At 36.3% G+C, this 12,017-nt stretch overlaps 1 protein-coding gene across 1 annotated transcript in view; it reads right to left on the reverse strand.

Moving 5' to 3' along the window:
• LOC146002703 (uncharacterized) overlaps window positions 1-12,017 on the reverse strand; it is a 124,668-nt gene that overhangs the window by 76,221 nt on the left and 36,430 nt on the right. The gene's annotated exons all lie outside the window — the stretch shown is intronic.

Consider the following 12,017-nt stretch of genomic DNA (forward strand, 5'->3'; position numbering starts at 1 on the left):
GTTGGCGTGTTTGGTAGCCTCACTAGTGTCAGGTTATGAGTATGTATACTCGCAGAGAGATACAACATACGCTCACCATTTCGTGAGAATTGCAATTTTGTAGTTCCTGGTAGGATACCCAATAGATCACAGTAAAACTTGAGCGTTTGGATATGGCAGACTTTTCAACCTACCACAGCCGAAACTTTGAAAACACATTTAGGGCAGTTAATGAGTGAGAGATATTCTGCCTTTTAAATGTAATTGTATAACCTCAGAATATGTCATGAGTAGGGATGAATGCTTCAAATTGTGACGGTCCTGTGAATCCGCACAATATGATTATATGTTTATTGAAATTATTAATTTCATATTATAAAAATCACTTTATATTAACGTTTAAAAATATGTATAATTATTACTTTGTACAACGTTAATTATGTTTTATGTTATTTATTGCACTATACGCTGTATAAACGAGATATTTGGAATTCTAATGTTGCTATAGAAACAAGAATCAATAGTCATTGTGTGGTAATGTGTGTGACTAAAAATGGAAATATAGGGAATAGTGAACTGCATATTGCTCAGTTATTTCACTAATAGAATAGACCCATAGAAGTTGTATCTTCACCTTCGCGTTTTAGTTTCAAATATATATGAACGAAATGTAATCGTGCAAATGATTGACTTGTGAATGTCACAGTATAATTGGTGGTCCAATATTGTGGAACGTTATCAGCACGATCTTGAGTGATGTGTTTTGCGTAAGTGTTAACTTACACCATTGTTCTCGTGAATCTAGTTTGTACATAAATTTATATTATGTACGCATTAAGTAATCCTTATAATCTGAGATCCAAAACAAGTCTTACAGCTAGATCTATCAATTGTGGTGATGAACCTGATGAATCACAAAATAAGAATGGTGCCATGAATATGGTGAAGTGCTGCAAAGATCCCGATAAGGAAAGGTTGGTAGCTTGTGAAAATTGTGGCCATTGGTATCATTTACAATGTTTGGGTTTGTCCGATAAGCATTGGGAGTTATACCAGTTAAATGAAAATTATTTCTGTACAGATTGTGATCCATCTTATGATCCGTTCAGTATTGAAGCTTTTGTGCAATGGAAAAGAAGTCAAGAAAATGTTCAAGAAATTGACATTCGTCCTTCTGTGTTGGCAGAGACGTCAACGGGGCAAAGTAATGTTCCTTTTCAAATGTTTGATCTGCTGGCAGAGTTAAGAAAAATCAGCGAGTCACAACAGATGGAATTTACAAAAATTAGGGAAACTCAAGATTCTATGAGGCAAATTCAAGAGTCTCAACAGCTTGAGTTTACAAAAATGAGGCAAACTCAAGAGTCTCAACAACTTGAGTTTACAAAAATGAGGCAAACTCAAGAGTCTCAACAGCTTGAGTTTACAAAAATCAGGGAATCTCAACAGGAAATTCAAAATTCACAGCAACTACTCAAGCTTGACTTCCAGGAATTGAGTACATCGTTACGAAGGAAATTAGCTGAAGTTGCCGAGTCCTGCAAATTAGCAACACGTTCATTACATCAGGAAATGGAAAGAGAAGTGCAAGGACTAACAGAGAAAATCGAGGAAGTCAACACTACTTGTACAGAGAATTCTGATAAACTTGCAGGATTTACTGATCAGATTACAGAATGCCAGAACAATGTTTCAGGGTTGTCTCGGCAAGTTCAAAGACTTGAAGTCGTTGTGAGCAAGGACGAAGTAACTAAGCGCGTGGAAGCATGTGAGGAAAATATTGCTAAGTTGACATCTAATATTTCGACTAATGTTGAATCAAGTAATCCTGTACAAGTTTACAGTTCTCATGTGAATAGTAACTGTCAACCTGGTATTCCTGCACGGAACCTAACCTCTCCTAAATCATCTGATTCTTCAGCGTGTGATGTTTCTGATGATGAACACAATCGCATTTCTTCACAAAGACACAAACGTTCTAGAAATAATCGAGTGAGAACTAGTAATACTAACAAGTTATGCCAATCAACCCGTTCCTTATATTCTGATGGTTCTGGTCAGGAAAGAAAGAGGCAAGTAAACCAAAAGTCAGCAAATCCGCAGAATCATCGATGTGATTATCCTGACAATTGTATGCGATCGCTTACTCAAGAACCTCGACGGTTGGTAAGATTGAAAGAACTTACTGTTCTTCCTAAATATTCTGGAGATCCTGAAAATTCAAGTCCACGTAAGTTTATTAAAACTTTAACGTCCTACTTAGACTTACTTCAAGTTCCTGACATGCAAAGGCTTGAATGTATTACTAATTGTTTTCAAGGACCTGCAGAAGGGTGGTATAATACTCATGTCGATTCGTTTACATCGAACAAACAGTTTGTTGACGAATTTCTGAATCACTACACGTCTTATTCGTTAACTCAGGCTCAATTATCTGAACTTAGAAGTCGTAAATATGATCCTAAATCGACGAGTAGTATGGAAGTTTTGGCTATTCGTACGCATTCAGCATATTATAATTTAGTTGATCGTCCGAATGATGCAGAAGTTATTGATATTTTAATCAATCAGTTGCCTACATCTATTGCACAAACAATATTAGCTGCTAGATTAGTTAAAATGGATGATGTAATTGCGTTACTAAAGAGGTTGGATTTAGTGAATTCAAGATCAAACAAGAGTTTTAATGTTCATGATAATGTACGTGAAAAAAATTTCCGACATGATGGGAATAATTCTAAAAGTTTTACCGACAATAATAGTGCAAGGGCAAAACTGAGAGTTCAGAGTGTTGCTAAAAGTTCCTCGTTTGTGAACGATGATGAACCTAATGGAAATCAAGGTTCAAGACGTAGCGTAAGACCTAATGATACTGTTCATTTTGTTTCTTCTAGCGATGAAAATAAAAGAAATAAGATTCCACGTACAGATGTTCCGTTTGTTGCTGAAAACCAACAATCAAACTCCAGCCAGAAGACGATGATATTTAATAGAAATAATAATTTTGGGAAACCTAACCTAACTAACAGACCATATAATCGTTACAGACGTAATGGTGCAGGAACTCAAAATTTCCTGCAAAATAGAAGTCCACAAAGCTCACGATACTTCAACAATAATGGTAGATTTATGAGCAACAGTTTCAATGCCAGAAACGAGCAAGAACAACAGCAATTTACACTGCGTCCTCACTCTCAGTTCTCTAACAATAATTTCCACTCATTCCAACCATGCAGTGTATGTGCCAATTGCGGATATTTGTCTTCTCAGTTGTCAACGGGAAACAGTTGCAATGCAACTGCAGTGGCGAATACTCCATTAAATGAAAATGCTCCATCTTTCGATCCAAGAGAAACTTCTTGTAAACAGTTCATTTCTTCTGTCCCTGAAGCAACATTAAACGAACGTCGCGGGTGAACGTGGACCAGTTTGCTCGCACTAACATAATGGAGGGTCCGTCTAAATCATATCGTAGTGATAATATAGGCACAACAGTATGCTGTATTAAGTAATTCCGTTTTACCTGAAGTTGATCATTGTTATCCACTTTCAATATTTTTTCAATTAGATTGGTACGAAGATGAACCTACTTGGATTTTAAATGATACTGGTATACCTACTCCTATTACTGATCAACCTTTGATCACAGGAACAGTTTGCAGTATTACGATACAGTGTGTCATCGACAGTGGAAGCCAGTGTAATTTAGTCAGTTATGAATTATGGTGCAGTATAAAATCAATTATTCCGAGTGCCAAACTGGATACAGTGGATCAACTTAAGTTATTGCCGTTTGCAGGACATCAGAAGTTTCGTGTTGCTGGTCGGAAGATTATAAGTATTTCAATTAACTCGGAAGTTTTTACTTTGGAGATGTTTGTATTGAAGCAACTGCATGCTGAATTATTTCTCGGAATACCATTTTTAAGGCAATACAAAGCTGTACTCGATTTTAGAAGAAACGAAATTAGTTTGATGGCGTCTACTGGTTCCGAATTGGTTCAGCCATTTAACTCTAGCAAAATCACAACTGATAGGGATCGCTGCCAGATGCAGGAAGTTACTATAGTCAAAGAAGCAGAAAATTTACTTGTCGTTTCTCTAGATCAGATCACAACGAAGGTGCGGTCGTGTGAATCACTCAACACGGAGCAGCAGTCTCAGCTTGAGAATCTAATAATAGAATATCATAGTTTGTTTTCTGATCGACCCCGATCTGCATTCGTAGAACCTTATCAAATTGAACTAGACACAAAGGAACCAATCAATGCACCTATATATCCTGTACCGTTCGCCAAAAGAGCAGCGTTGGAAAGGGAACTAGAGAAATGGAAGGCCTGGGGAATAATTAAAGAGATGTCTTCGCCTTATTTAAACCCAGTACATATCGTCCCAAAATCTAATGGTGAGTGGCGTCCAGTGGTGGATTTTCGTCGCCTAAACCAACATGTAATTTCACCACTTACCCATGTTGAACCTATAAACGAGCTACTTCAACATTTTAAGGGTGCAATATATTTTTCTTCGATTGATCTCTCCTGTGGATATTTCCAAATACCACTTACGCCCGACTCATATAAGTACACAGCTTTTTCGTATCGAGGACGACAGCACGTGTTTTGTTACTTGCCATTTGGTATAAAATCAGCTGTTTCTGTTTTTGTTGAGAGAATGAATAAGGTGTTTGGACCAGAGACTCATTCATTTCTGATGATATATGTGGATGACATTTTAATATTTAGCCCAACAATAGAGAAACATTTTGAACATCTTGATTATGTTCTACAGACCTTGCAGATGACGAACATGTCCATAAAATTTGCCAAATGCAAATTTTTCCAAACGGAAATTAAGTTTTTGGGTCATGTGGTGTCTGGTTCCGAGATTAAGGTCGATCATGATAAAGACTCAGCTATTCTACAGTTTCCTGTTCCTCAAAACAAAAAGTCACTTTGCAAATTTTTAGGACTGGCAAATTGGAGGAATCGTTTTATACAGGGATTTTCAGATATCGCTAGTCCATTATATCATCTTTTACGCAAGAATGTGCCATTTTATTGGACACCTCAGTGTCAAGAAGCTTTCTTGTTATTAAAGAATGCTCTAATTTCAGCACCAGCATTGAGTCAACCCGACTTTGAGTTGAGGTTTTGTGTTTCTGTTGATGCAAGCCAGAAAGGATTAGGTTGTGTACTTTGGCAAGTTGATAATGATGAAATTCGTGTCATACAATACGTCAGTCGTTCTCTTAGAGGAACAGAGATTACATATAGTACACACGAATTGGAATGTTTAGCTATATTATTTGCTCTGGAGAAATTTGCTATATATCTAAAAGGAACTGATTTCAACTTATATTCAGATCATAAGTCGTTGTCTTGGCTTAAAACTGCACAATCACTTAATTCTCGTCTTACGAGATGGGCTCTCAAACTGCAGTGTTTTGATTTCACGTTATATCATGTCCCAGGAGTTTCGAATAATATTGCTGATACGTTGAGCAGATTTCCGCCTTGTACTACTTATTCTGCACTTGATGATAAATTATATATCAATCAAGTAATTATGGAAGATTCACAAGATGATACTTCTTCTATTTGGTTAAAAGCTCAACGAGCAGATGAAAAATGCAATAATATAATTTCTCACCTGGAAGATAGTACAACGGATAAAGACTTTACAAAGTATCTTCTTCACAACAAAATTCTTTTTTATAAACCCAATTCAGATGAAATTTGTAAACTTGTAGTGCCACGTGAGCTTATACCTTTGGTATTGCACAAAATGCATGATTTAAATGGACATTTTGGTTATCAGAAGGTTTTAACAGGTTGTAGAAGAGCATATTTTTGGCCGTACATGAGAAAATCAATTAGAAATTACCTGAAAGATTGCTTAGAATGTGCACGAACAAAGATTGTAGGTCGGCCGTTGCGGAGAGATGAATATCACGTCGTTTCTCACAAACCACACGATTTCCTCTCTATTGATTTAATCGGAAAATTACCAAGATCACGTACATATGAATATCTCCTCACAATTGTAGACGTTATGTCAAAGTTTGTTATGATTTATCCGTTAAGAAAAGCGACTGCCAGGGAAATTATCAATCGTTTTGAAGAACAATATTTTAAACACTACCCTGTATGCAATGTATTATTATCAGATTGTGGAAGCCAATTTACATCAAATGAGTGGAAAGCCTACATGGATTCAAGGAAAATTAAGCATATTACTACCACTACATACAATCCGAAATCTAATCCTATTGAGAGGTACAATAAGGAGATTGTTAGATTACTGCGATTATTCTGCAATGATAATCACACCGGTTGGTATCCAAAAATAAATTCTATTATTCAGTTATTAAATCATTCATGCTCTTCAGTTACCGGATTATCTCCTAGTGAACTTTTCTTACATGAAGATATGAAGGACTCAATATTTGAAGAAATCGGCTGGCCAGAACAAATTAAATCTTTGCCATGGAAACGCAAATTGTTTTTAGCAGAAATCAAGACTAGACAATCTAGAAGAAGTAGAAAGATTAAGAATGCATTGAACTCGATCAAACTTCAAACAGGAGATTTGGTTATGATAAAAAATAGGCAAGTTAGTTCTAAAATTAACAGCCAGATTCATAAATTGTTCAACTTGTATATTGGGCCATTCCTTGTCAAGGAAATTAAGGACAATAATGCAATTCTTTACACAATGAACCAGCAATATTATGACAAGGTGAACTTTTCAAATCTTCGAGTGTTTAACTGTTCGGAAGAAAAGAGGAATCAACTCTTGTCTGAAAATTAAATTTATGAGAGTAGATACTGGAAAAAGGAAATCATTCTGTTTATTATTTTGTACAATTGAATGTTGTATTATGTTCTGATTTGTTATTACCTGTTAGGCACAAATCTGTTTATGTGCACGTTGTTGTCGAATGTCAGATAATATTCTCCATTTGTAACTTTGTTGTAGTTATGTTGATACACATCTGACTGATTTATAAATGAAAACTCCTCCTCGTTGTTTCGTAGTTTTCATTTTCCCGGGGGAGGGGAATGTTGTGACGGTCCTGTGAATCCGCACAATATGATTATATGTTTATTGAAATTATTAATTTCATATTATAAAAATCACTTTATATTAACGTTTAAAAATATGTATAATTATTACTTTGTACAACGTTAATTATGTTTTATGTTATTTATTGCACTATACGCTGTATAAACGAGATATTTGGAATTCTAATGTTGCTATAGAAACAAGAATCAATAGTCATTGTGTGGTAATGTGTGTGACTAAAAATGGAAATATAGGGAATAGTGAACTGCATATTGCTCAGTTATTTCACTAATAGAATAGACCCATAGAAGTTGTATCTTCACCTTCGCGTTTTAGTTTCAAATATATATGAACGAAATGTATTCGTGCAAATGATTGACTTGTGAATGTCACAAAATATAATGTTTGCTTTTTATTTATATTAATATTTGTTATCTATCCTGAATAACAGTGTATTCTTTGTCGCATAACTTTAGTCAGTGTTTTTATAGCGATATGTGCAAATTGTCTTCGATCTGTCCATGTGTAAAACATGGTAAGTGACATTTTGGTCATTATTGAGTTATAAAGTAAAGAAATCCATCCTTCAATTTCCAGTGAAATTGCCATGTCATACAATTTGCTTTAGACTCAGGGAAGCCTTTTGGAATTGGTAAACACAACACGAAAACAATTTATCTACATTATAGCTTCTAATAACCTTTTTTCTTAATTAACTCTGAAATGACCAAAATGTCCCTTACCATGTTTTACACCCGACTCCTTCATTTAGAATGAATATATTTGAAAGTACGTAATAGGAATATGTTTAAAATGTTAATCAGGAACTGTGATACCCTTATCGCTGCTTTAAACATAATTTACTTCACACTTACAAAAAGAGAGTGTCAACCTGTTCTCTGTTTTCTTGATTGTTGTAACTTGTAAGCAACAAATTGATTTGGATTCAATAATCACGGAAGTAAATCAACTCTGGATGTAATAAAATTCAGTTGTAGTGAACATTCGGTAATAGTGAACCAGCTATCTCCATCAGTAAGGGTTTATTACAAGAGGAGCTGAATGTATCTCTTTAAATACATTCGAGAACTGGAACTTTCTAAAACAGCTTTGAGAATGGAAACTGTCAATACTTAGAGAGCTATAAAGGAATTTGGTGTTCTTATTTGACATCCAAACATTACAAGTTTCAAAAGGATTCACTACATACTTAAAAAAGTTTTGACTAGAGAGTAAGAAGTAAGTAGGCTACTTACTTTTTTAGTTTGCATCTTCAGCAACTCTTCAGGAGATGTATTTATACAGACACCCAAAAAGGATAAGTAGTTCAATATCCATATCTGCCATTGCGTGAGAATCCGAAAGTGTATAGATAAGTTGAGCAGATCTTCTCCTTTGGTGCTTATTACAGCATTTCTAAACCCTTTGATGTCATTTTTAAAACTCGATCCTATTGCGAAAAGTGAAACCGAACTTGTTTCAATGCAGGTTCTTGGAAAATGTGACCATAAGCCGATAATAATATTGTATTATCATTATAATCTTAGGGAGAGACATGTTGGATTTGATTATTTTTATTTTCTATCGTTGTTTTCTCTTCTACTTTCGGCTAATCGCGACGATGAGGATGAGTGATAATTTGATGAAATTGATGAATGGATACTCACAAAGAGTACCAATGTCCTGTCCGGGATTCTAACCCTTGACCCCTGACCCCACAGAAATCGGCACTCTTACATTCGATCCACCAAATGAGTGATTATCCAGCCCTATTCTTTTCATAATTTTTACATTCCATACAATTAATATACCAAATTGCATAGGTATTAAATGTTATTATTAAATTTTACAAAAATTGTTCAAGAAAAAACGTTTAAAAGGTAGGAAGACATTTTAGTGAAGTTTATATTGCGTGCTTTTCTCTCAAAAACTCTCATTTGGGGAAGCTTGACATTTATTTATTCTTTGCGTAAAGCGGAATTATAAAAAACCCTTAAGGGGAGGAGGGACAATTACGCCCCAGGCATGCATTTATTCCAATATCGTCGGAATGAGCAATGCTACTAAAAAGATCTCAGCCAGAAATGAAGAGTATGAATTTCTCCCCTGTGGCAAGTAGAAGCGGTTTCCTAAGTTGATTATTAAGGCTTATACGATTTTTGAAAAATATGATGAATTAGCATTTACAGAATCCCATATATTCCTTATGGAGGATCAACTTTAAATTCAAATTACGGCTAAACCAATGGGAGTTTTTACTTTTCCTAGGAAAAATGTCATCTTTAATGGATCCTCTACCTCATCATATGTTTCTTGCCACCATCGGAAGTTTGATATTCCCAAGAGAACGAATAAAGTAATTCTCCCATATGCGTAATGTTAAATTTCTGCCTGTTTCCTACAGTCATCCCGACACAGGCTTCACCCCTCAGCAGCTCGCCGCGGAGGGTAGTGGGGGAGGGGCGAGAAGAGGTCTGTCTGCTGGTCACCGAAGGAGAAACACATGTTCGTTTTAGAGGGAAAATATTTCTGGAGTGTCCTCCAGAGTAAACAAGCTTGCAGGATGGGATTCGCGAGCCAAGGTATGTTAGGCAAGAATACCCTGGAAGCTCTGGAAAGTAGAGAGGGAAGAAAAATAAAAGCAGATAGCTGGGAATATATTTCAGGAAGAAAAGCAGTAAACAAATATAACGTTTCTTGTCATATGCAGTAACGTACTTGAACAAGCCTGGAAAATTACGGACAGAATGCAGTAGAGGCATAAGCATAATTAAGTAATTCGTCATGGATTTGGTCTCAATGTACATGTAACCGAACAAATACATATTTACTAGGGCTGAGCCGATGCCTAAGTATCGGTAGATACCACTGGTATCGGTTTCGGAAAGTATCGGTTGGAATTTATTAACCGATACCGGCCGATACTCTTGCGGGATTTAGTCTTCCACGGGCTCCGCAACATTGTTGAGACACTTTCGTGGACTCGAAATATACTGTAAAATATGCAAATTTCGAATTTTCCTTCTATTTTGCACGTTTTCTGTGAAAAATAACTGAATTTTGGGATAACGTAACCAAGGATATATTTAGGGCGGTCCGGAACCTCCCGAAAGAGTTATCTTTACTTATTCATCTTACACTCCAATTTTCGATCCAATGCATTTCTAACGTTTGTTATTATTAGGGCTAGGATATTGATGACCTTAAAATTGCCAAAAAATGACCTTTAAAAAATGCATTTATGACCAGTAGACCCAGTGTCCGGGTACTGAATCATCATTTGGAGCTCGAACCATCATTTGGAGCTCGGTGGGGCAGAGCACAGTTTGGTTGCACATATTCACTTTCCCGGCACACAAGTACGACAGTGTCTTTGAAAATGTTGTAGTACAAGTGGCCTGGTACTGAATTTTCATTTGGGGCTCGTGGGGCTTGTCGTAGCCTTTTATGATGTATATTTTGAGGGGCACAGAGTTGGCGATACTGTGGGTTTTTACTGTAGCCTTTTATGAGAGGGGTTTATTGCTTTTTGTTTACATCTGGTAATACTGCCGTAGTTTGACAGTGTTGTTAACCTACTGGGTTTTTTCACTGAGGCTCGAATCATCATGTGGGGCTCATCGTAGCCTTTTATGATGTATATTTTGAGGGGCACAGAGTTGGCGACCTGTGGGTTTTTACTGTAGCTTTTTATGAGGGGGGTTTATTGCCCTCTGTTTATATTTGGCAATTTTATTGGATGTTCCTTTTTTTGAGGCTCGTTGGTGTTACCTACCCATCCGAAGAAAATTCTACTATATGATTTTTCACTGGCTAAGCTAACCTACAAATAGGAGTTGGCAACACCGACGAGCCTCAAATAATAATTCAAGACTCGTCGGTGTTGCCTACCCACTCTACAAAAATTCTACTATATGATATTTTGAAACTTTTGAATGCAACTTATCGTAATTTTCCAACTGTGGGACCAAATGTTTATATATCGTGACTTTTGTAAACCTCTTTCGGGAACAATGTGTCGCATACACACACGTGCGCGCGCGTGCCTGTATTGTGACGCACGCAAACAAAAAAAAAAATTTTGCGTGTCATTACAAAAAAAACTTTGACCGTATTCTTAAATAACTAACAAAGACAATGAATTTTTTTGGCTTCCGCAAACAGATCAACATGGAGACTGCACCACCAAATTCTAATAACCTCTTATCTTCCGTATTATCTAAACTCAATGGTTTACTGATTGTTCATCTCAACAGCATTTGGACGAAACTGAATGACGATGTGGGCAAGATGTTTTATGTTTTTAATAACAATTTACATTTCTACGAAATTCCGATCGACGGGAAACTTCAAATCACCGTGAATCCGGAAAACGCAGGCGAAATCAAAATTTCTACCGGCAAGAATATTTTTCGAATCAAGCACGACAAGATGTTTTCTAACATTACGTACGATGTGTCTGCAGGAGATTATTTTTACATGGAACTCCTCGGAGATTACGACAAACTTATTCCTTTTTTTGTAGAATTACGAATCGTCTATCCTATTATAAATAACCGTTAACCAAAAATGCCTAACGATATTTTCGGCAACACCAAGCGTGTAGACCACGCAGAAGAGATTCTCATGTTGGACATTCGAGTTAAGAAGTTGAGGACCGATTTGATCGCTTTGCAGGAAACCTTAAACAAAAGTTTAGAGTCGGAAATCGCTACGCTCCAAACGCAATGTCTCGACCCTATTCTGAAAATCGATTCCGAACTGAAAACGCTCATAAAAAATTATGTCGACGTACCTTCTTACGACAGCGTTCAAAATATACAGTTGAGCGTGGATTCGCTTCAAAATGATTTGGCCAAATTACAGCAATTTCAATCGAAAAATGAAGATTTGGAAAAATTGAAACTCGAAATCGAAGAACGAACTTCCGCAATAGAAAAGAATTTCTCCGAACTTCAAACCGTGGTGAACGA

This window comes from Lepisma saccharinum, chromosome 18, assembly GCF_977018435.1.
Source record: "Lepisma saccharinum chromosome 18, izLepSacc3.1, whole genome shotgun sequence".
NCBI classification, from domain to species: Eukaryota; Metazoa; Arthropoda; class Insecta; order Zygentoma; family Lepismatidae; genus Lepisma; species Lepisma saccharinum.